At 39.1% G+C, this 20,665-nt stretch overlaps 1 long non-coding RNA gene across 1 annotated transcript; it reads left to right on the top strand.

The window, feature by feature from the left end:
• The first annotated feature begins 1,176 nt into the window (after positions 1 to 1,176).
• On the top strand, positions 1,177 to 20,172 carry LOC138919562 (uncharacterized). The gene is made up of 3 exons (XR_011429808.1): positions 1,177 to 1,351; positions 11,019 to 11,221; positions 19,812 to 20,172. It is a non-coding gene; the product is annotated as an uncharacterized lncRNA (long non-coding RNA).
• Positions 20,173 to 20,665: the final 493 nt, after the last annotated feature.

Raw genomic sequence — 20,665 nt, 5'->3', positions numbered from 1 at the left:
CCCACCAGCACTTTCCCTTTCTTTCTCCACTTTTCTCCTAGCAGACATCTGAACCATAGACATTCCAATCACCATCAACACTGTTTACTTGGGCTGAGGCAAAACTCAATAAGATCGATTCCAAGTTACTGAGTCAGATATATGGGGGAGGAGAGCTGTGGTATGAATGCAGGAAAAAAAATAAAAAGAGAGAGAGAGAGAGAGAGAAGAAAGGAAAAGTAAAAAGGATCTGTCTGTGCTAGCACAGACGATAGTCAGGTTGCTAAACATGTCATGAGATTGTGGGGTGATGCACCTCTCAACAGATCCGTTGCATTTGGGGCTCTGAGCTAATCAGATAGTTAACCAACATTCCTGGGGATGACCTACTGTTCCTGAAGGTCAAGAACGTTTGCTTGAAGAAAGTTTTTTCAAGCAGTTACCTGAACGTCTTACATCCCAACCCTTCATACATAAAAATTTCAATATGTGACCCATCATAATATTTTCATATTGGGTAACTACAGAGAATATTTTGGCAAGGGTGCTTAATCTAAAATGTTCAATTTTAATCAGTTTGAACTATGGTCTGTCTTTCTGTGAACCGAAAGCCACCAATCAATTTTCCTTTATCTTTTTTTCTGTTTTTCTTACCCAAGGCAATGCCTTTTGTAAAAGGGTATTTATTTTTAATGGATTTTTTAATGAATTTTTCAGTCAAGCTATTAATAATGCCATTAATTATAGGCAGCTTGTATTAAAGTGCACGCTGGCCTCTTAATCCTGACCCCCAGCTATTGGCTTGCAGCTAATCCAGCCTGGTGCTTGGCAAAGAAGGGCAGGACTCAGCCAGCGGCTGCTAGGAAACGGGATGGGGAAGGCAGAACCACGGGATAAGAGGGAGGAGGGCTCAAAGAGAATGTTGCATCTCTTCTTTGCCAGAGGGCCTGAAGTTTAAAGCCAGATGATGTGTGAGTGGGGTGGGATAATCCCACGGATGCCATGCAAGCACTTCGGAAGAACTTCCCAGTGGAAGGGCTTTGCTCTGCCTTCAAGGCCTGGCCGGTTTGATAACCCCACAGGAACACTGCGCTCCCTCACCTGAGGCGGTTATGTGCCACTGCTTCCGCTTCAATCTGCTTAAATCGACCAGACAGAAGCCTCAGCCACATAATGGATTCCAATCCCTAGCTTTCTTTCCTTCTCCGCCCCAGTGTTAGGAAAAGTGTTTAATTACCATTTGCTTTCAAGATAATTCAGTGTTCCAGGATTTCATCCATTAGTGAAAATGCTGCTGCGGGTTTACGGCGATGGGTGTGTTGTGTATTTTTAAGAACATTGGCAGGTAGCACAAGCAAGCTATTAGGTTTCGGTGAGTAACAGCAAGCTTTTGGACGTCTTTTCTTGATTGTTATGGTTGACGTGGGAGTTCTATTTGAAAGAAGGAAACCAGTTTAATCTGAAGTTGGTGGAAAAAAGGTTCCAAGAGACGACAGAAGCCCAAACTGGAGAAAGAAAACAATAACAACTGGGAAATAGTGAAATAAACATACAATAGTGAAAGTAGACAGCTGAATAAAATTTTTATCATGATCATGAGACAAAAGGTAGGAAAATAGGGACTCATGGATCTTACCGACAGCAACTTATTTTGTCTCTCAAATGGGAGTGGTTGCATGTAATTGGCATGAGAGAAAATATTGTTTCTAATGACAAATCCATTCTAATCAAAATAAACGATAATCCTAGTGGCATTGGTCTCTGAAGGACAATAATATAGTTATTTTCTGGTGCCATGATTTTAACATAAACCAAGGTAGAACCTCACTTTTAATTAATATCAAAATAAGCTTGGGTTCAATTTTCCAAAAAAATGAGAAAATGTTAAAGAGTTTATTACACTTTGGATTATGATAAATATTTGCATTATGTGTAGAAATGGAAGAGTTTCGTAGGGAGTTGATTTCAGAACCGACTGATTTATTAATAACACTTTACTTTTATATTTTCAACTATAAACATGATCTGTTTCTCATTCGCCTAAAAGGATTTCTGCCATTAAAAGTAAAAATTAATGGGTTGTTTTTACTAGGACAAATTGGAACGGTATCATCACATTAGATTAAATTGTTTCTTCATTAACCTGTGTATATTATATGGTTGGCATGGATCTAGGACCGTACTACATTTTGAGGATGGAGCAATGAACAAAAATAGCATAGTTTTAGCCTTACAGAGCTTAAAGTTAACCAGGGTGCCTTGGTAATGTTGAAATCTATTCTTCTCCCCAAAAGTTTTTCTCCTCATCTCCCTCCCAAACCATATAGGAAATTAAAATTAATTTCAGCTTTCATAGCATGCATGTCAGAGACCACCAACAAAATGTTCCTAAAGACCATAGGTGTCCAACATCTAAGTCATGGAAAGTAGCTTGTTTCCTCCATTACTTCTACCTTTGTGTAGAATTTTTTTGATAAATCTAAGAGCATGTATCTTTATTCATCTAAGAGAATCCTCTCTGATGATATCTATATGAAATTATCATATGGAAGAGTTTTATGAGATATTAAGTTACTACTGCTGGGGCTGGGCTTGAGGATCTGTCTGTTTCATCAGTGTCAGAAGTTATCTTTGCCAGGAAATGAGAAGAAATTCCCTCTCCACTTCATTGCTATCTGGCCTATGTCCATGCTCTTTCAAGCTCAAGGTGACGGTCAAGCCATCCCATGAACTCTGGACAGAGAAAGGAGAAATGTTCTTTATATGCCCCAAATAGTTACCCAATTTACCTTATTTTCTTGGTATATGGGAGAACTTGGTTTATGATCTCAGAGGACAAGCAGAGTTCTTCTGTACATTAGCAACAGTTCATATGTTTAACTTCCTACCAAACTAAGTTCTTAGGGAGCAAAAGTTATTATTTTTCTTCGTAGTCTTCTCAGTCTAACACAGTGAAAAACACAGTTGGCACTCGGAACACTTGAATGAATAAGAGAGTGAAAGGTGAAAAACTGAATGAAATGAATGTCAAGTAAGATGCGAGGGAATTGCAGTTTTGTTTTCAGGAAAGCTGGTTCTTATTAAACTGTCATTGAACACTTGATCTTTTCATTCTTGATTTTGACCCCTAACTTAACCATGCACAAGCTGGATAAACTTCAACATGGTGTTTAATCTCTCTAACCTACTGTTTCCTCATCTTTAAAATGGGAATAGAAATCTGTACTTCTTAGAGTAATGCAACTTAATGAATTCGAAGTCCCCATAAAAGAGCGTGAGTAGGGCTCAGTATATGGTAATAAGCTTAACACTTGCCACTTCCCAACACAGCATGAATTAATACCATACTATGTGGCATTTTTTTTTTTTGAGCGTGTCATTTCTTTTGCAGGAAAATAACTAACCCAGCTCTTGATTTAACTCCTATGCTTTCTTACATGTGCTTGAATTCGCTGGAGATTAGACTTCATTGGTCATCGCATTACTGTAACAGCTTATAGTTCCTGAAGTCGGCTTCATAAAATTGAGATGCACAGGCCAAAAGAATTCTCCGTTAAACACTACTTAGAGCTTTCTGAGCTTATTTGTGGATTTCTACATGCTTAAAAAAAAAATTGGACTGATTTGTTAATTTAAGGGGCTTTAATAATACCTACAGCTTATCAGGGTTCAAATTCAAAATCAAACTCAATTGGGACAAACCATTCCATTCAGGTTATTGTCACTCTGCTGCTTGACTGGAGATGAGGAAAAGTCCATGTAACTTTAATTTTACGGGCACTTCACCTGAAACTCACTAAAGAAATACTCTGTACTCACTTTGTGAGCTAGACATTCTTCCCACTAGATTCATGGCTTTGTAAGTTGTGTCTTGAAACAAGCAGTAGAGGGAAATTAGACTGGTGGGGACAGACTCAAGATGTTATAGAAGCCCAGATTATGTGGATGTGGCAGAGGTGTCTTTCCTCAGAAGATGGTGCAATTGAAATGTCATCGTTAGTTTAGCAGTCCCAAAGTGTCTGTGGTTCCCTTTGTCTCAGTGTTCTGAATTGATTAAAAATTTCAAAATTTTCCAGAACAAATGAATGCAGAATATAAAACTTACACTTAAATATATTTAAAATAAGTGAGGTATAAGACAAGATAAATTCTTCTGAGATAAGATTGGGAAGGATCTAATTATTTTCCAGAGGGGTGCAAAATAAAACACAAAATTTTTTGGCACATCAAGGTTGGGATGATTGGAAAAGGCATTAAGGGACTTAATTTTATAATCCTCCTGGCCTTGTTCCCCTCCCACACCCATTTCCAAGTAAATAGTACAAAAAACTTAGTTTCTATCTGAAAAAGAAATCAGGCTGTGTTTATGGATAGCATCCTATGTGAAAGTCATAACACCACTTAAAACCATGACTCACTTTCCCCACATCCTTGTTCAATACTCCACGCCACTTTATAAGATGGAGTCGAAGAAGCCCTTGCTTTCATATAGCACCTCATCTAGAGTTTACAAACTGCCTTTGCATTCATTTCTTCATGCTACCTTTGTGATAACCTTATGTAGTAGATAGAGAAGGAATTGTTATCTCCATTTGTAGATTAGGAAATTCAGGCTCAGAAAACTCAAGTGATGCCCACCATCCTGTAACTTTAAGTGGCAGAGTTAGGATTTGATCCCAGATCTTCTGAATCCCCATCCAGTGCACATTCCGTTGTGCCAAGGTGCACTCATGGTACTTAATGTTGACAGAAGTTAACTTGACTTCCTTTAACGTGTGAACAAAGCTATGATAGAAACCAGGTTGATAAGTTGAATTATATGAAGTCAAGGTTTTCTTTCAACCCCAGCATTCTAATTATGTTTCTGGACCAGTTTGGAATATTTAGCCTATGCCGTAAGGAATATGAGGATCCCAGCTAGAATCATGTTTTCCCCCCTTTGAAAGCACTAGAGATATTTCTCACAAGCCTTCTGATTCTATGTCAGATAAGAGAGGAAGGAGACACACAGCATCTGCAGTGGAAGACTGTAAAAATTAAAACTAAATCCTTGAGCAAATCCAGCTCATTAAAATCATAAACTAGTCAGTTAAGGAAGGATAGGTGATTTCTCCAAGATGTCTTAGAAAAAAAAGTAGTAACCTAAGGATTCTGAAGGAAAGATGATAGACTAAAATGAGTTCTCAAGTGATTCTAGGCTTACTCAACTCAGTCTCTCACCCAACTGGTGGTGGGTGGTGAGGGATGGAGAAGGCACAGAGGATGACGCAAGCTGTCTTACAGTCTCCAATTCTAGGTAAATGATCTAAGAAAATGACTCCTGTTCAGATACAATTAGGGAAAGGGAATTATTCTTTCTGGAATCCTCTTCCTTCCATCTTTCAATTAATTTGTTGGCATGGCAAACTAGGGTGTTGCCAAACTCTTTGCTCTTTGTACATGGTCAGTCAGCTCTCTCTCTCTCTCTTTCTCTCTGTCTTTTAGTAACCTTCAAAAGAAATGCACACGATACTAGGGCAGTGTTGCCAAAATTAATATCCAATTGGTAAGTCTACAACTATTTCAAATCCTTGATCTGTTTCCTTGCTTTTCTTGTTCATTCTTGCCCTTTGTTTCTCTTCCATCCTGATGGCATGTCTTTAAAAAACATATTTTTAAGGCTGTCTGGAAAATAATTTGATATTGTTCCCAATCCCACTACTTTCCTTTTCCTAGGAAGGTTTCAAATGGGTGAGGCTTTATTGTTTCATGTCACTTGCTAGTAATTTTGCTTTGAGAGAGCTAGGTTATGGATTCAAGGGAAGGAAAGAGCAAAAGAACAAAAGGAGCCTAATTCATGCTTAAGATCCTCTATCTTCCCAGTGGGACTGTGTTTTTGTTTGTTCTTCAGAGGAAAGATGAATATTGATCAGACTAAATTTAAGACCCACAGGGAAGTTGTAGGAACTGTAAAATTTTTCAGGTCCCAAACAGGGTAACACATTTTATGATTTCAAAAAGTACTGATGAATCTCAGTAAAGACCAGGAGACATGTTTTTTAAAGGAAAGTAAATAGAATGCCCAAGGGATTGGAGTTCTCTCTCTTTTCTCACTTTCTTTGCTTTCTCTTAACTCTTTATAGGCCCCACCCTTCCAACGTTCCTCCTGGGAGATGCACAATTCCCAAGGTTATAGCAACAACAAAAATGACACTCAGTGAGCTTTCAGAGTAAACAAAGCCTGTGGTTGTGTACAGAATTGTTTTATTGGATCAACGTAACAAACTCCTTCCACATAGCCCTGTGAATAGCAGGAGTTGGGACATGGGCTCCTGGAATCCAAAACTCTCTTATGGAATCCTGGCAAGTGAAAGCAATTCAAACTTTCATTTCTATCTGGTTTCACCACTTGCCTATAGATATGGTAGTGTAATACAAATGTGGAATAGTTGGTGGAAAGGAACATATATATAAAAACACATTCTTAAGGTGATCTGTAAATTCCAAGAAATCATGATATGCCTGTTCTTTTTTTCCTTAGAGCTTTGCTGGTTTTAAAGAAAAACCAGAATCTCTAACAACAAATTTCAATATGTGTAGGTGTATATGGATTTTATTTTATAATCACCTTTAAAAGACAAATTGATAAACATTAATCTTAACTCATTTGAATGAGTCACACAAAAATAAGAAGTTAAAGTATTACTTCTCTACTTCTGTTTTGTTATATTCTTTCCCTCATTGGCAGCAAGAAACTCTAGTATAGTATAGTATAGTCTATCTAGTCTAGTCTAGTCTGTACCAGGGATCAGCAAACTTTTTCAGTAAAGGACCAGATAGCAAATATTTTAGGCTTTCTGGGCCGTGCAATGTCTGTCCGAACTACTCAACCCTACCGTTGTAGTGCAAAAGAAGCCATAGATAATATATAAACAAATGGATGTGGTTGTGTTCCAATAAAACTTTATTTATAAAAACAAATGACAGCCAGTTCATGGGCCATAATGTGCCAAGCCCTTGTCTACTCCATGGCCTATGAGGTATGGCATGGAAAAAAATGCCTCATCAGTTTTTGATTCTAATACCAAGGAAAGTCTACACAATCTTGTAGTTAATATAATCCAAAGTAGAGCCAGTCTGTTAATTCTTCATCTGAAATATTACTACCAAGAAGGACTAATATTCAATAAGCCTGAATATATCTTCCCACTCATCGGTAAGTAAAGACAGACTGTACTGAACATATATATGAGCAAGGCATCGTGCTTGATTCTGTAAGGAAACGAATGTATATAAGACGCATAAGAATATATATAAGACTACATTCCCCAAGAATTTACCATCTGGTTAGGATTTTAAGGAATTACTCCTAACTGCCATACAAGATAGATCATCACATGTAAAGGTATTGATAATGCTTTATGTTGAAATCCAGAAAAAGCAGAAGTGATTGCGAAGGCAAGAAGGATCCTGAAGTATCTCTAGGTGTCAATCAGGATGCCAAGTGCTCTTACTGTATATATTTCCTGAAAATTAACCTAAGATGATGGTACTGTTCTCACTTTTTTCAGATCAGGAAACTGAGACTCAGAAGAGATAGATTGATGCAAAATATTCTTTATCCCTCTTTGCCTTTTTCTCTAAAATCATGATAGAAGAAGTGTTTGCTCATTTCTGCTCATCACAATTCAGGAAACACGTGAGAAGTTCTACGTCCTGTCAAGAAGCAGAAGCAGAAGTAGAGGGAGATAGAGTGAGTTGCCTCTGGTCTCACAGTTACTTAACAAAAAGGCCAGATTGGAATTTGCAGCCTTACATTCTTAAGCCATGCCTGAACCCACCACCATGCAAAAGATCAAGATCTAAACCACATTACACTGGTAAAAAGGAGAAGAAGGGATGAGACATGAGTTTACCATTGTGAGAATGGCACTGGACTATTTTGAATGAAATGCCATAAATACACCAGTAACTATAGAAAGGGATTGTAAGCTGATGAAAATTATCATGGGATGATACTTCTAAAAACCTTCCGCAAGGCTAAACTAAGGCAGAATGAATCTCAGATACCATGGGGATAATTATAACAGTTATTCACCAGTGTTTAGATCTTAAAGCTCATTATAAAAGTCATTAGCTCGTTAGACGATAAGTCATTTCAAACTTTGGACCCCAGTGTCTTCATCTGGAACAATAAAAAATGTGCACCAATATTGATCACTAAGTTTCCTTCCAGCTTGAGAAACTAAACACATCTGAGATTCTGTAACTTGCTGTGCTCTAAACCTATGAGTCACATACATGTGGACTTTGGGTATTAACCTGCCCATTGGAGTTTAGAATTGAGCAGAAAGCCAGAAAACATGTGACCTTAACATAGAGAGAAAAGCAGAGACAACACATTTGCTAATGGCTGCTAATGCATCTTTTAGAGTAAGCAACTCCCTCCAAGTTTTTAAATTAAATTAAAGATGCGTTTATAGTATTCCACGGCTTTGGTATTTTTCATGAGTACTCCAAAGTCAGAGTTATCGGGATGTTGGATCTTATGAAAAGGTTTTAAGAAGAGAAAGTTCAGGTGTGCATCTTCCTTCTGAGTACTCCTGAGTATACCCAAGACCCAACAGCAAGGGACCAGTTAATCAGAGGCCAATGATTTCCCGTCTTTCCCTTTTAGATGACAGGATTAAGGAATGTCTGATTTGTGCCCCATCCCTTCTTCTTGCATTACAGATATTATATATCACAGGCAAATTCTGCCTCCACCAGCCAGACACGTTGCTGGGCATCTCTGTACCTAGTACAGGGAGTCTGATCAATTTGTCCACTTCACCGGAGCTCCCCAGCCGGCCTCCCTCTGGAAAATAGGTGAGGAATTCTTATATTCCTCTCAATATGTTAATCAGACAACTGGTATCACAGTTCTCTAACTGTGTAATACCAGTCCCCCTTGGCAGATATATTTTATTTGGATAATGATGTGAAATTTAAGATCTACGTTTCAATTGTGCAGAGCCATAGGCAGTTGTCAATTTTAGTGACAGACATAGACCTCGAGCTAAATTCCTGTGCACAAGCAAAAATTCCAACAAGCGTAGCACAATTCTGGTCCCTTAATAGAAATACATTTTCTCCCATCGAGGGGCAGTATTTTTAAACTGTTCATCGCATCTCTTGGTACCGGCAAATCATTAATGCTCTCGAATATTTCCTTTAACATGGGCATTGGCGACTTGAGCCATCAACCAGCCTGACAGGAAATCAGATGGTTATAACCTGATAGCCTACTTCTTCTCTAGGAGAGCAGTGCTGAATGTACACCATCCTTTATCCCTCTGCAGTTTCTCTAGCAATGTTGCTAGTTAATAAGTCCAAACTCTAAGGCAGAAAGAAGAGCTCTCAAATGCTGAATTTCTGAGACCTCAGGATCTATGTACTGGCGAGAATTCCCACTGCTGATCTTGCTGTTGGCAATCACATTAAAGAAACAGCCAGCAAGTGAACTCTGTGGCCTGGGGCCTCAGTAATGTGATGAGCGGCCTCTCACCTCGAGGTCACTGGTTCAAATCCAGCCGTGGCTAATGGGGGCTGAACAGTGTCTAGTATTCTAGGTAAAATTATTTGTTAAATTTGTGAAAACACACATCAGATCCTGAGGCAAATGTACCAAAATAAACATTACAATTAATCCTAACCCACTGATATTATGATTTAGCACTTAGTGAGTTTTAACCAGCCAAGCAGAGAAGAAGGAAGGAAAAAAATCGTCTGCAATGCTTGTGCTCCTCATACAAAACTGACTGCTTTGTATGGTGTCCTACAGGTAAATAAACGAGGCTTTGTCTAAGCAGAGAGCAAGGGAACTCCAGAGAAAAGGGTCCCCTTCCCTGAAATTCAAAGCAGGGACACCAGCAGAAGGAGCTGGCTGAGTTTTCCTGCTCCAGTGTGGCCAGGGAGAGATGCTATCTCCCCGTTGACCCGTTTGCAAACTTCCAGGCACTCATTGGTGACACAAATCGGAAGACAAAGGATCGGGGGTGGGGTGTAATACTCATCACATTTCCTTTCTGGACCTTATTTCCTCATATGTAATATAAAGAGTTCAGGGGAAAAAAAAAATCTCTGAGGCCCCCATTAGCTCTGTGAGTCTGTGATTCTTATGCTAAGATCAGAGATCTCAAAAGCAAAGAGCTCTTTACCCCCGGATTGAACAAGCGTTGTCACCTCTCCACGCGCCAGCAAAAGCATATCTGAGTCTCTGACATGAGACCCACACAGGGATTTGGGAGTCACCAGGGCAAGATCAGCAATCTGTCTCTGCTCCTCCCAGCTGTGTGTCCTTCAGCAGGGGGCTTGCCCTTCCTGAGCCCCAGGTTCCTCACCCACAGCAGAGGGAGATAATATCTACCTCAAAGTGTAGTGTGGGTTGAAGAAGATAAATGAAGAATATAGCATAGTGCCTGGTACATAGTACATACCCAATAAATGGTAGACATTTTATTAATAATTACCTCTTTTGCCTCCATCTCCCCATCCCCGCCCCAGAACCATTATAGTTTTGGTATTCCTTATTCACTCACTCCAGAGATCCTGAAGTTGGAACTTAATCTTTTTTTTCAAATCTATATAATCAGAAAAAGTGAACTACATGGACTATAGCAAAGACTGTCAGGGTAAAACAAATTGCTTTGAATATGCTTGAGAAAACCATTAGTCATGACAAAGAAATTCAAGGTATTTTCAAAACTGAATTTTTTTTTTTTTTAATGAGACTCCTGGGGGGAAAAAAATCAACTTTGAGCAGACGATTGGAGATGACTTTACAACTCATGCTCAGTTCCATCTTCTCATATTTCCTCCAAGTGTATACATGCAAATTGCTAAGTGCAATGACTCATCAATTGACATTTCATGGATAAAAGAGAAAATCTTACAGAAGATGAATGAATGAAATTCTCTCTTGACTACTTAAATTCTTATTTTCATGCCTAGAGCTCTAGCGCAGGGTTTCTCAATCTTGGCACTATTGACATTTTGAGCAGGATAATTCTTTGTTGTAGGGGCTGTTGTGTGCATCTTAGCATGTTCAGCAGAATCCTTGGTCTCTACCCATCAGACACCATTAGCAAATTCCCAGTCAACCAAAATGTCTCCAGACATTGTCAAATGTCCCCTGGAATGGAAAAATCAGACCAGCTGAGAACCACTGAGCTAGAGGTCCTGCCCCCCTTCAAGCCATCTGGGCAGATAACGCCAATGGAAGGTGAGTAGTTGGTATTTTCTCAGAGAGCAGAGACGCTGCATTTTGTGTTGTGTTTACCCAACTCTCAAGTTATCTGTAACCATTGCTTCTCTCTCTGGTCTCTTCAAGCCCTGTGTCGAGTTGTGGATACATATGTTGGTCTTTAGCAGTACCTTGGGATTTGGAAAGAGGAACTGGAGGATTGGCATTTGTTTTTATTTGACAGTTTTTGAGACTGTGTCTATCGATCTTATGTCTTCCAGATGGAACACACAGCAACAACATAAAGCTCGGTTGTTGATTTAAAAAATAAAAAAAAAAAAATCACATAGCAATTTCCAAGAAAAATCCAGAAAAAAATAGGTGTAGCAGAAATCCAGCCACAAAGGAACACCACTGCGACAGGAAGTAGTAACTCAGAGACATAGTGTAACAGAGCCGGAGCCTGGAGGAGGAAATCAGAGAGAGGCGTAAAGGATGTCTGCGTCCCATCCAAAGCCATGTGCTGTCAGAACTCTAAGATGATGCATAGATTCAGTGTTCTCTTAAGACTGACTGGCACTTAAACTTTATTATGAGTGAATATGTCAAGATAATAACAGAAAAGTGCTGCAAAGATGCAAAGAAAATTATTGCACAATAGCTTCCATAACTCAGGGGGAAAAAACATAAAGGGCCTAGCCTCGCCATCTGAGCAAGAGTATGAAACTGGTTTAACCGGACTAAAGAGCTACCAGGCACTCTGCACTTTTCAAATGCAGGCACTGTTCTGGACCATGTGTAAGGATAGAAATGTAACGGATGTCTTGCAAAGATCCTTGATTGCCAGGTAACTTAGATAATTTGGCAGTTTGCCCAAGCCTCTTCAGGCGTGTGTTGTTACATGTCAGCTACAGAAATATGTTACTGACCTTTTTTTCTGCATATATGCTATAGACTGAAAGAGCACACTCACAGATATCCTTACCGTCCTACATTTTGCTTAAGAACCAGACTCAGATGAGACTAAGGAATAAGACATTTGGGAGCTCATGCCTTTAGACTCCCCGACTTTGCCAGTGCAAGTGGTCTGGGAAAAGGCAAGTGGAAATAGGACGGTAGGAAGAGGGGAAGGAGGGGACAAGGACGATAGGCTAAATTAAAATATTTTCCACCTATTTGTTGAAAGATCCTTTTGTCAGCTTCCCCCTCCTCTTCTCATTTGCCGGTAATCTACTCCTTGCAAAAGAATGAGATGTGTTCTTCATTTCAGCATCAACTGAAGGGCAACCTGCTGGTCCCACAGCAAGACTTTTCCTCTGTAGGAGATTTTCTGGGATTTGGAACTAATTGATCAGCCATTCCTTTACAATGTCTTTTCCTTGCTCACTAGAAGGAAACTAGAAATAACCATTTTCCAATCTCCTTCCCACTCCAAACACCACCGGTAGTAGCACATGCATTTTGTTGCTCACTAACAAAGAATAGCACAAGCTCCTTTTTTGAAGCAAAGGCAGCCATGTTGAGCCAGCAAAAGGCTCCCCAAAGGATGGTTGGAACTCTCCCTGTACAGAGAAGAAAAGACTCTATTGGTATTTTCAGCCACTTACAAGTTATCATCATAGTCAGACATCTTTTTCAAAATAAAAAAGCAGCAAAACATACATTGTAAACACCTCAAGAATTCACAAAATACTTTTCACCTCTAATGATAGTTTTAACACGAACTATAAAAGGAAGTTGCACTTGAGATTTAAACGAGGCAAGATGTTTACTCCCAAACTTCCTTTCGATAGAAATAGATAGAAGATGAGTGATGTGCCCTTAGCTGATACAGTAGCTAGAGAAATTGTGTGAGTTGTTTTTTGAGTGATCTGTAAAACACAGTAATATCAATTATCTTACGGAGTTGCTTTGAGGATCAAACGTGATGGCTTATGAAAGCACTTTGAAAAAAGAAAGTGGCATTTAAGTGTAAGATGTTATTAACAACAATGGTTGTTATTTAAGTAGTAGCTCAGTGTCTAGTACATTATTGCGGGAGATCATAGATGTGGAATGAAGGTAAGGTGGGTGATGTTCTAAGGTATGCATTCTCTCCGCTACTATCTGTTAACCTTGTTAAAGTACGCGGTGATATGTTAATTGCATTGAGTATCTAAGGGGTCTTCACCACTGTGATCTCCATTAAGTGCTTGAGGTTACTTGTGGCCCTGGGCTTGTTTTTGTCACAAGAGCAAAGGAAACCACTGAAGAGGGTGCATGGTATGTGGAATGATCGTGAAACCCTGCCCTGCATTCACATCTCAGTTATAACTTTCGCTTGCTTTGTAACACTTTCCAGTTGACATTTCTCAAGAACATTGTCCAAGTCCCTAAGGGTCTTAATGTTGAAGACAGATTAATTATTACATGGATGGAAACAGTTCAAGTGCAAATATTAAAGAAACAAATAATTAGATAATTTTGTGACAAACAGACCACAGGCTTAAAAAACCTTGGGGACTGGAGCAAGGTTAATGTGTGGGACAGGGAAGGAAAGTATAGAAATTGGAAGATCGCTGTTTATCTATCTTCCCAGTGATTTCTCTTTGGAAACATTCTCAATTAGAAATATTTCTTACTTTGACAGTAAGGACAGAATCTCTACAATTCTCTGGCAATATCTCTTCTCCAAGAGAAAATTTCGAGCATTCAAATACAAAATACACAACTTCCATATTTACTTGTTCAGAGAGGGAGAAAAGAAAGGACACTTTCTGATTATACTATTTTACGTTATTACTCTAGGCAGGAAGATATTTATAGAGAATAAATACCTAAACTACTTAGTTAACTAATTAATATATTTGAGCTAATACTTGTCCTGGACATAGTTAACAAGATGATTTAATTCCCTCTTTTTTAATAGTGATTTATATTTTAAAAGCTACTAAAACAATGATTTTAATATAGATCCTTAAAAAGAGAGGGGACACTACTTTTAGCAGAAATCTATATTAGATGACACTTCAGATAATCCCCATTCTAAGGGGTTTTCTGTATGTTTTAGTAATTTGGCAGGCTGACAAGCTAAAAAGAATGGCTTTTTTGAATACTGATTATCTTGTCCTCAAATCTGTTTATTTTATTTTGTAAAACGTTGGCATTTTTCCTGTCTTTTCAGTAATAGTTTATAATAAAGAAAAGAAAGCACTTTGCAAATTTGAAAATGGTAACCAGTGCTAAAGTATAGCTAATAAAGACAAATTCTGCATAACAGTAGAGAGGAAATCTGCTAATTTATAACCAATTCATTAAAATGCTAAATATTAATACATTTCAGTTCTGCCTTCAGTTAGAGCTGGTTGAATCTTGAGCCTCATCAAGGAACCATTAGGGGCTCAAGTTAGGCCCCATCTAAAGAGAACAGTACAGAGCTGTTTCCTGCTCCCTTTGGGCTCAGAATCCCATTTACAAAATAATAGTGTGGGCTAAAAATTTACAGACAACAGGGAAAAAAATGAAATCATCATCTTTATAGGCAATATTTTGCATCATGTGTTTGTCTCATGTGAAAATATTTTTGGAGCTAAGGAAGCAGTACCCTAAACATAGTAGGCATTCAGTTAATGTTTCCTAATTATAATTAGGAGTTATTTATGATTTTATGGTCTAAAGCTACATTCCTAAAGCTCTAAAATAGACCCATTATTTGGTAGAAAATTGTAGAAGGAATCTGCAAGTAGTCAAAAGCCAAAGACCTCCTGGGTCAGTCTTCTAGGCCTCCTTAAAAAGACTTCACAGTCTGCAGGGAGAGTTGGATGCCTGTAATCGCTCCCCTCATAGAAATGCAGAGAACAACACCACTGTTCTCTAAGAGAAAGGGAAATGACAATAAGATTAAAAGCAGTGTTGATCATTACAGCCCGAGAAAAACTTCAGTTCTCCCCAAACTACCGCCCCTCCAAACCTAACAAATATCAGAAACCAGTGGTAGCTCCTTTGCTATTTGTTCTTCGATGCAGCATTCTTCATTAAAGTTGAGGGATTAAATAGAGCACTTTATCTAATTAATTATGGTTTGATCATTTTGACACCTTCAAATGATTCAGCCACATACCTTCAAGCTTTGTCAACTCAATTGCATCTTTATTTTTGTTGCCTTTAACCAACAATGAAGACTAATGCCACTCTTTCTAGTTTTCAATCACCTCTACAGAAGTGCTCCCCTGGCAATGTGCAGGGACAGACCTAATTAATCCCTCATCTGCCCTCCGTGGTGTCTATACATCACCCTGGCAGTTGGAACTGCTGCTTGTTTTAAGGCTATTGCTAGAATGAAAAGCTCATCTGTTTTTCAATAATTTTACCACAGGTGGTGATTTGTAATTAGAAAGGGCAGAATCTAAATTTTGGTGTGTGTGTGCGAGCGTGTGTGTGTGTGTGTGCATGGGTACATGCACGTGCATGTGCTTGCCTGTACTTTGTAATCTAAAATGGGCGCTTCTTGCGGAGCAGAGGGGAAGAACGAAAAGAAGCAGCATAGCAAAAGTATTCACTTTTGCATGAAGCCGAACAACAGGCTTTTAAAAGAACTATTTTTTGTTTTGGTTTTGATTTTTGTTTTCTCCCGTTTTAAAATTGATATAGTCACGTACAGGTTAAAGATCAAACACTTGGAGAAAATGGAAAGACCGTAGGATCTCAGAAAACTTAGGAGTCTTTGCTGGGCCCTGGAGGGAGTGGAGGCTCATGATGAGGGTCTGGTGGTAGATCAAGGAGGGTCAAGGTGAAAACTTCCTCTTTGACTTTGGCCTCTCTTTGCTCTCTGGTCCCACTGTGAGGGGCAGCCCGTGCATTCTCATCTTCAATCTAGGCAGAATTTGCTGTAACTGGGAAGAGAGCTTGGCATAGGAAGGCAGACTGGGTAACTGTAGCAAAGCAGCCGCCAGAGGAGATTTGTTTTCAGGTGGATGGCAGTGCTCTGATGAAGGCAACTTAATTTCAAGACCTTATCTATCAGCAGTCACCACATTACCATCCTCTGACATTCACCTTATTACTTGTTTTGCTCTCCTTGGCCTATTCAGATTCTACTTTCACTCTTCAAGCCACTGCTCTTCCATGAAGCTTTCCTCGACCATTCCAGCCAGCCATTCATCTCCTAAAGACCACGTGGCTTAAGACTCTCCATCTGGCCTAAAAGATAGACAGCCTGGGACTTCCAAATATCAATTAGAGCATAAATGTCCTGCCTCTCCAACTAAACTGCAAATCCTTGGAGGGAAAGGGTACTTTTTAGGGTTTCCTCTTGGTCCCAGAACTATATATATACATATTCATATACATATTTGATATGTATATATATCGAATTGAATTGGTCTTTATGATTCCCAGAGTGAATTATAAAATAGAGATGGCACAGTGGCTTTGCTCACATGCTGGAAGAAGGAAGGTAATATCAAACTGTGGCAGAAAAGTAAAAAAAGTGCAAGACCTTAGACGAATTTTAGTCTTAGCATTGAAAGAATCTTCTAGCCTGCAAGTATTATAAATCACTGGAAATGAATTACTATATAGTCTTCTTCAGACAGTGCTTTTTTTATTTGTCTTTAAAAATAGTCAGTTACTTTCCTAAGTGAAGTTTGCTTCAGGGAAAGTGAGTACAGGAAAACTTTGATGTAGGTTTCTTCTAGTCACAGGTTTCTCTGATGATGGGGCCGGTGGTGATAGAGGATGGTGGGGTAGATATGGAGAAATGGAACACTGACTCTACGGTGGCTTCTGCCAATTTATGTTCATTTACACAGAAAGGCTATTTTACACCCATTGGTATCACAGAAAGATATGGCACAACGCGCTGTAGAAATATGAGATCTGTGTCAGAGGTCAGGGTGCTCTTTCACATCAAAGGATTTCTTCATTGAAAGGAAACTCATGCCTTGTTCTTTAGGGCTTTCTCTCTACAACAGCAAGCTTACAGAAACACAGTAGAGCTAATATATACCACACCTCCAATTCTGCCATGTCTCTCTCATCCTTTACCTGTTGATAGTGGGCAATAGTTAATGCAAACAATTGGAAGACATTTGGATCCTATAATATGTTGTCTTTCTGTTTAGATAGGCATCTGCATTCTGAGTGTACCAATATCCTCACATTCCTAATTTAACATATGTGAAGAACATTATCTGCCATGGCCAATTGAAAAAGAGAAAGTAGACCCTATAAATGCAAAGAATAGCTTAGATAATTTTTTTAAAGCTACATTTTTGTTTGGGTTTTATGATTTAGACTTTGTGAGCTTTTTCGTCTTTTTTTTCCCAAATACAGGGAATTACCTTATATCTCTTAGCTGAAACTGCTTACCCTGATATTAATGTCACCTCCTATTTTATATGCAATGTTCATTTTCATCCTGATTCCTCACTATTTCTCTACATGGATTTTTCTCGGTAATTAGACTTCTGTTCTCATACCCTGAAGACATGCATATACATTCCCATTTCTGGGTTTGTACATACAATCCCCTTCACAGGAGACACCCTTTTCACCTCTTCTCATCATGCGAAAATCTTAGCTTTCTCAGCCAGACTATTCTGGTTGACCATAGTGCCCCCTTTTTCTGACCTCGATGCTCTTAGCATGTGTACCATGCCATAAAGCTTTACTCCAAGTACCAGGGCAATAAATCAGGTTTTGCCCCAAGACATTTCTGTATTTATTGTTATTTTATTCTAGTAGAATCATTTTATACATTAAAGCTTTATTTCCCTAATTAAGTTATAAGCCTGCCTCTTCTTTTGCCTTTCACAATGCTTAGCACAGAGCAGACACTCAATAAATGTTTGATAATTTCCTTGTAAAGAGCACATGCAATATTGCCATTCCATGTCCTGAATGTGTACTTCAACTAAAGAGCAGAAAAAATATAAAATACTGACCATCTCTACAAAGGATCAGGAACCTAATCCATACACCATAGAACCAAAGACAGTGGAAAGAATTGTGCTTTTGCAGAACTGAGAAAATATTTCATGCTTAAGTCTAGACTGAGCAGGCAGGAATCTTAGAGCTAAATTTCTCTAACTCCTAGTTTCAATAAATGAGGAAACTGAGACTCTATAATAAGCAACTTGATTTTGTATCTTTTTCCATCGTACCTGGACAAAACATTTCATGATATTGTATAATTTAATATACTTCATTTTCACAAAATATTTTTATATGCATCTATTTTTACTCCCATCCTAGCACTGTGAGATATTCATTATTATCCCTTTTCCTTTTTGTTTCGGGTGAGTAAACTTTTAGAAGTTCATATGCTCAGTGCACGGGATGGTCAGGACTGAGACTGCATGCCCAGCCATCTCTCCCTGGGTGACTTATTCTTTTCCCCCAAAGTCAGATCTATATTGCCAAGTCAGAACTTGTCTCCACACATACAAGTAATCCAGGTGAATAGGAGTTGTAGGAAAGGGGAGGAATGGAGATAAAAAGAGACATTTCCAAGCAGAGGGAAGAATATGTTCAAACACTCGAGTGGAGAGGGAGCAGGCTGACTCTAAAGAGAGAAATGAAGGCTAAAATACACAGAGAGAGAGAGGATGTACGTGTGTGGTGTGGAGAAGAGGATGACCCTCTTCTTCATATTTCCACCTGAATGTCTCAAAAACACTCCAGACTCAATATAACTAAAGCCAAACTCATTATATTTACCAAATAGCCCCATATCTGATCCTACTCCGGGAGTTCCTCCCTTAGTGAAGAATGTCCCCATTCATGAAGCTGGAAGTCTGGGACTCGTGCTGGGCAACTCTCACCCATTATATCTGTTCACCACCAAAGGGGGCCCAGTAATTTTGCAATTAACGTCTCTCCATTCCACTCTCTCTGTGTAGACCATCTCCACTCTTGTCCATACTACTGTTGTCTCTCGCTTTATTGCACCAGCATCCCACCTGGTCATGGCACTTCTACTCTGCCCACCCAACCCAGTCTGTTCTTCCACTCCACATCAGGGCAACCTTTTAAAAGTATACAAATTTGATCATTTCACCAACCTCCAAAAATTCTGCAATGACTTTCCATTGCTGTAAGCATTGACTAAAAATCTTTAATTAATTTTAAATCAATGTCTCTCAAACTTTAATGGGTATACAAATCACCGGGAGACCTTTTTAAAATGCTGATTCTGATTTGATATGTCAGGCTGGGCCCGCGACTCTGCACTGATCACAAACTCCCTGCTGAGCTGATGCTGGGGGTCTGCAGATGACACCTCAAGTAACAAGGGCCTAGAAGACCCTTAATGGTCTGGTCCACAACCTTCAGAAGTCCCTCCTCTGCCACTCTGTGTATTCTATCCATAGTGGCCTCCTTTCCAATCTTGGAAGTTTGCGTGCTCCCTCTCAACTCAAGCCTGTGAATATATTCTTTCCTCTACCCAGAGTTTTTCTTCTCTACCCCCATTTTTCCCCACCACTGACTCCCATGACCCTGATCCACTCATATTCATCCCTTAGAGTTTGCCTTCAGACTCACTCTGATGCATGTACTTTTCCTTCACAGCGCTTAACACAGTTCGTATTCATATTTTTAAGGTGCATGATCCCTTGGTTAATGTTTATATTTCCCTGTTAAATGGCAGACTCCATGAAGATTGAACTTAGAAGGAAAAACCAAAACTGTGCTCTCTGGGGTCCAAGTACCTTTATTGATCCATTTCCTGACCCCTCAAGACAGAGCTGGGTACCAGAAGATGACATTACTTCACTACCGGCTAAAGCGAGAGATGAGCACCAGACACCCGGATGCAAGCCAAAGATGGCAAGGAGTAGAATTTTCTGCAGTAGCAGCTGAAAGAGAGAGAGCAGACCTTGAGGCGCCAAAGGTCAAATGCGAGCCATATATCATTGGTCTGTTTTCTTACCATTAAATCCACATCTTGCCCAATGCCTGGCACATAACAGAAGTTCAATAAATATTCTCTGACTAAATAAATACATTTAAACAACTAAAATGCACATTTCCTGATCTGGTGGCCCTTCTAAAACAGCACAATGTAGATACAGTGTGAGTCACAAATGTGAGCTACATATGTAATTTTAAAGTTTCTTGAAGTCACATGAAAAAATCTAAGAAGAAAAAGTGAAGTTAATTTTAATAACAGATTTTGTTTAGTCTCAAGTGTTATCATTTTAGCACGTAATCCCTATTTTACATGCTTTTTTATTTTCAAACTAAGTCTTCACATTTCTGTGTGTGTTTTATGCCTACAGCACATTTCAGCTCATATTAGCAACATTTCCAGTGTTCAGTAGTCACCTGTGGTTAGTGGCTGCCGTAGTGGACAGCACAGCTCTAAATCATTTGGCCTCTCTCTACATTTCTCAAATGAATATATGACTTTGCACATCTGGTGAAATGAACATCTAGAAAAGAGTGAAGCCAATAACTGCAAACCTGGTACATCCCTCGTCCCACATGCCTTACAACAATGTC

This window comes from Equus caballus, chromosome 20 (genome assembly GCF_041296265.1).
Source record: "Equus caballus isolate H_3958 breed thoroughbred chromosome 20, TB-T2T, whole genome shotgun sequence".
NCBI lineage: Eukaryota > Metazoa > Chordata > Mammalia > Perissodactyla > Equidae > Equus > Equus caballus.
This window is presented reverse-complemented; position numbering and strand designations above follow the sequence as displayed.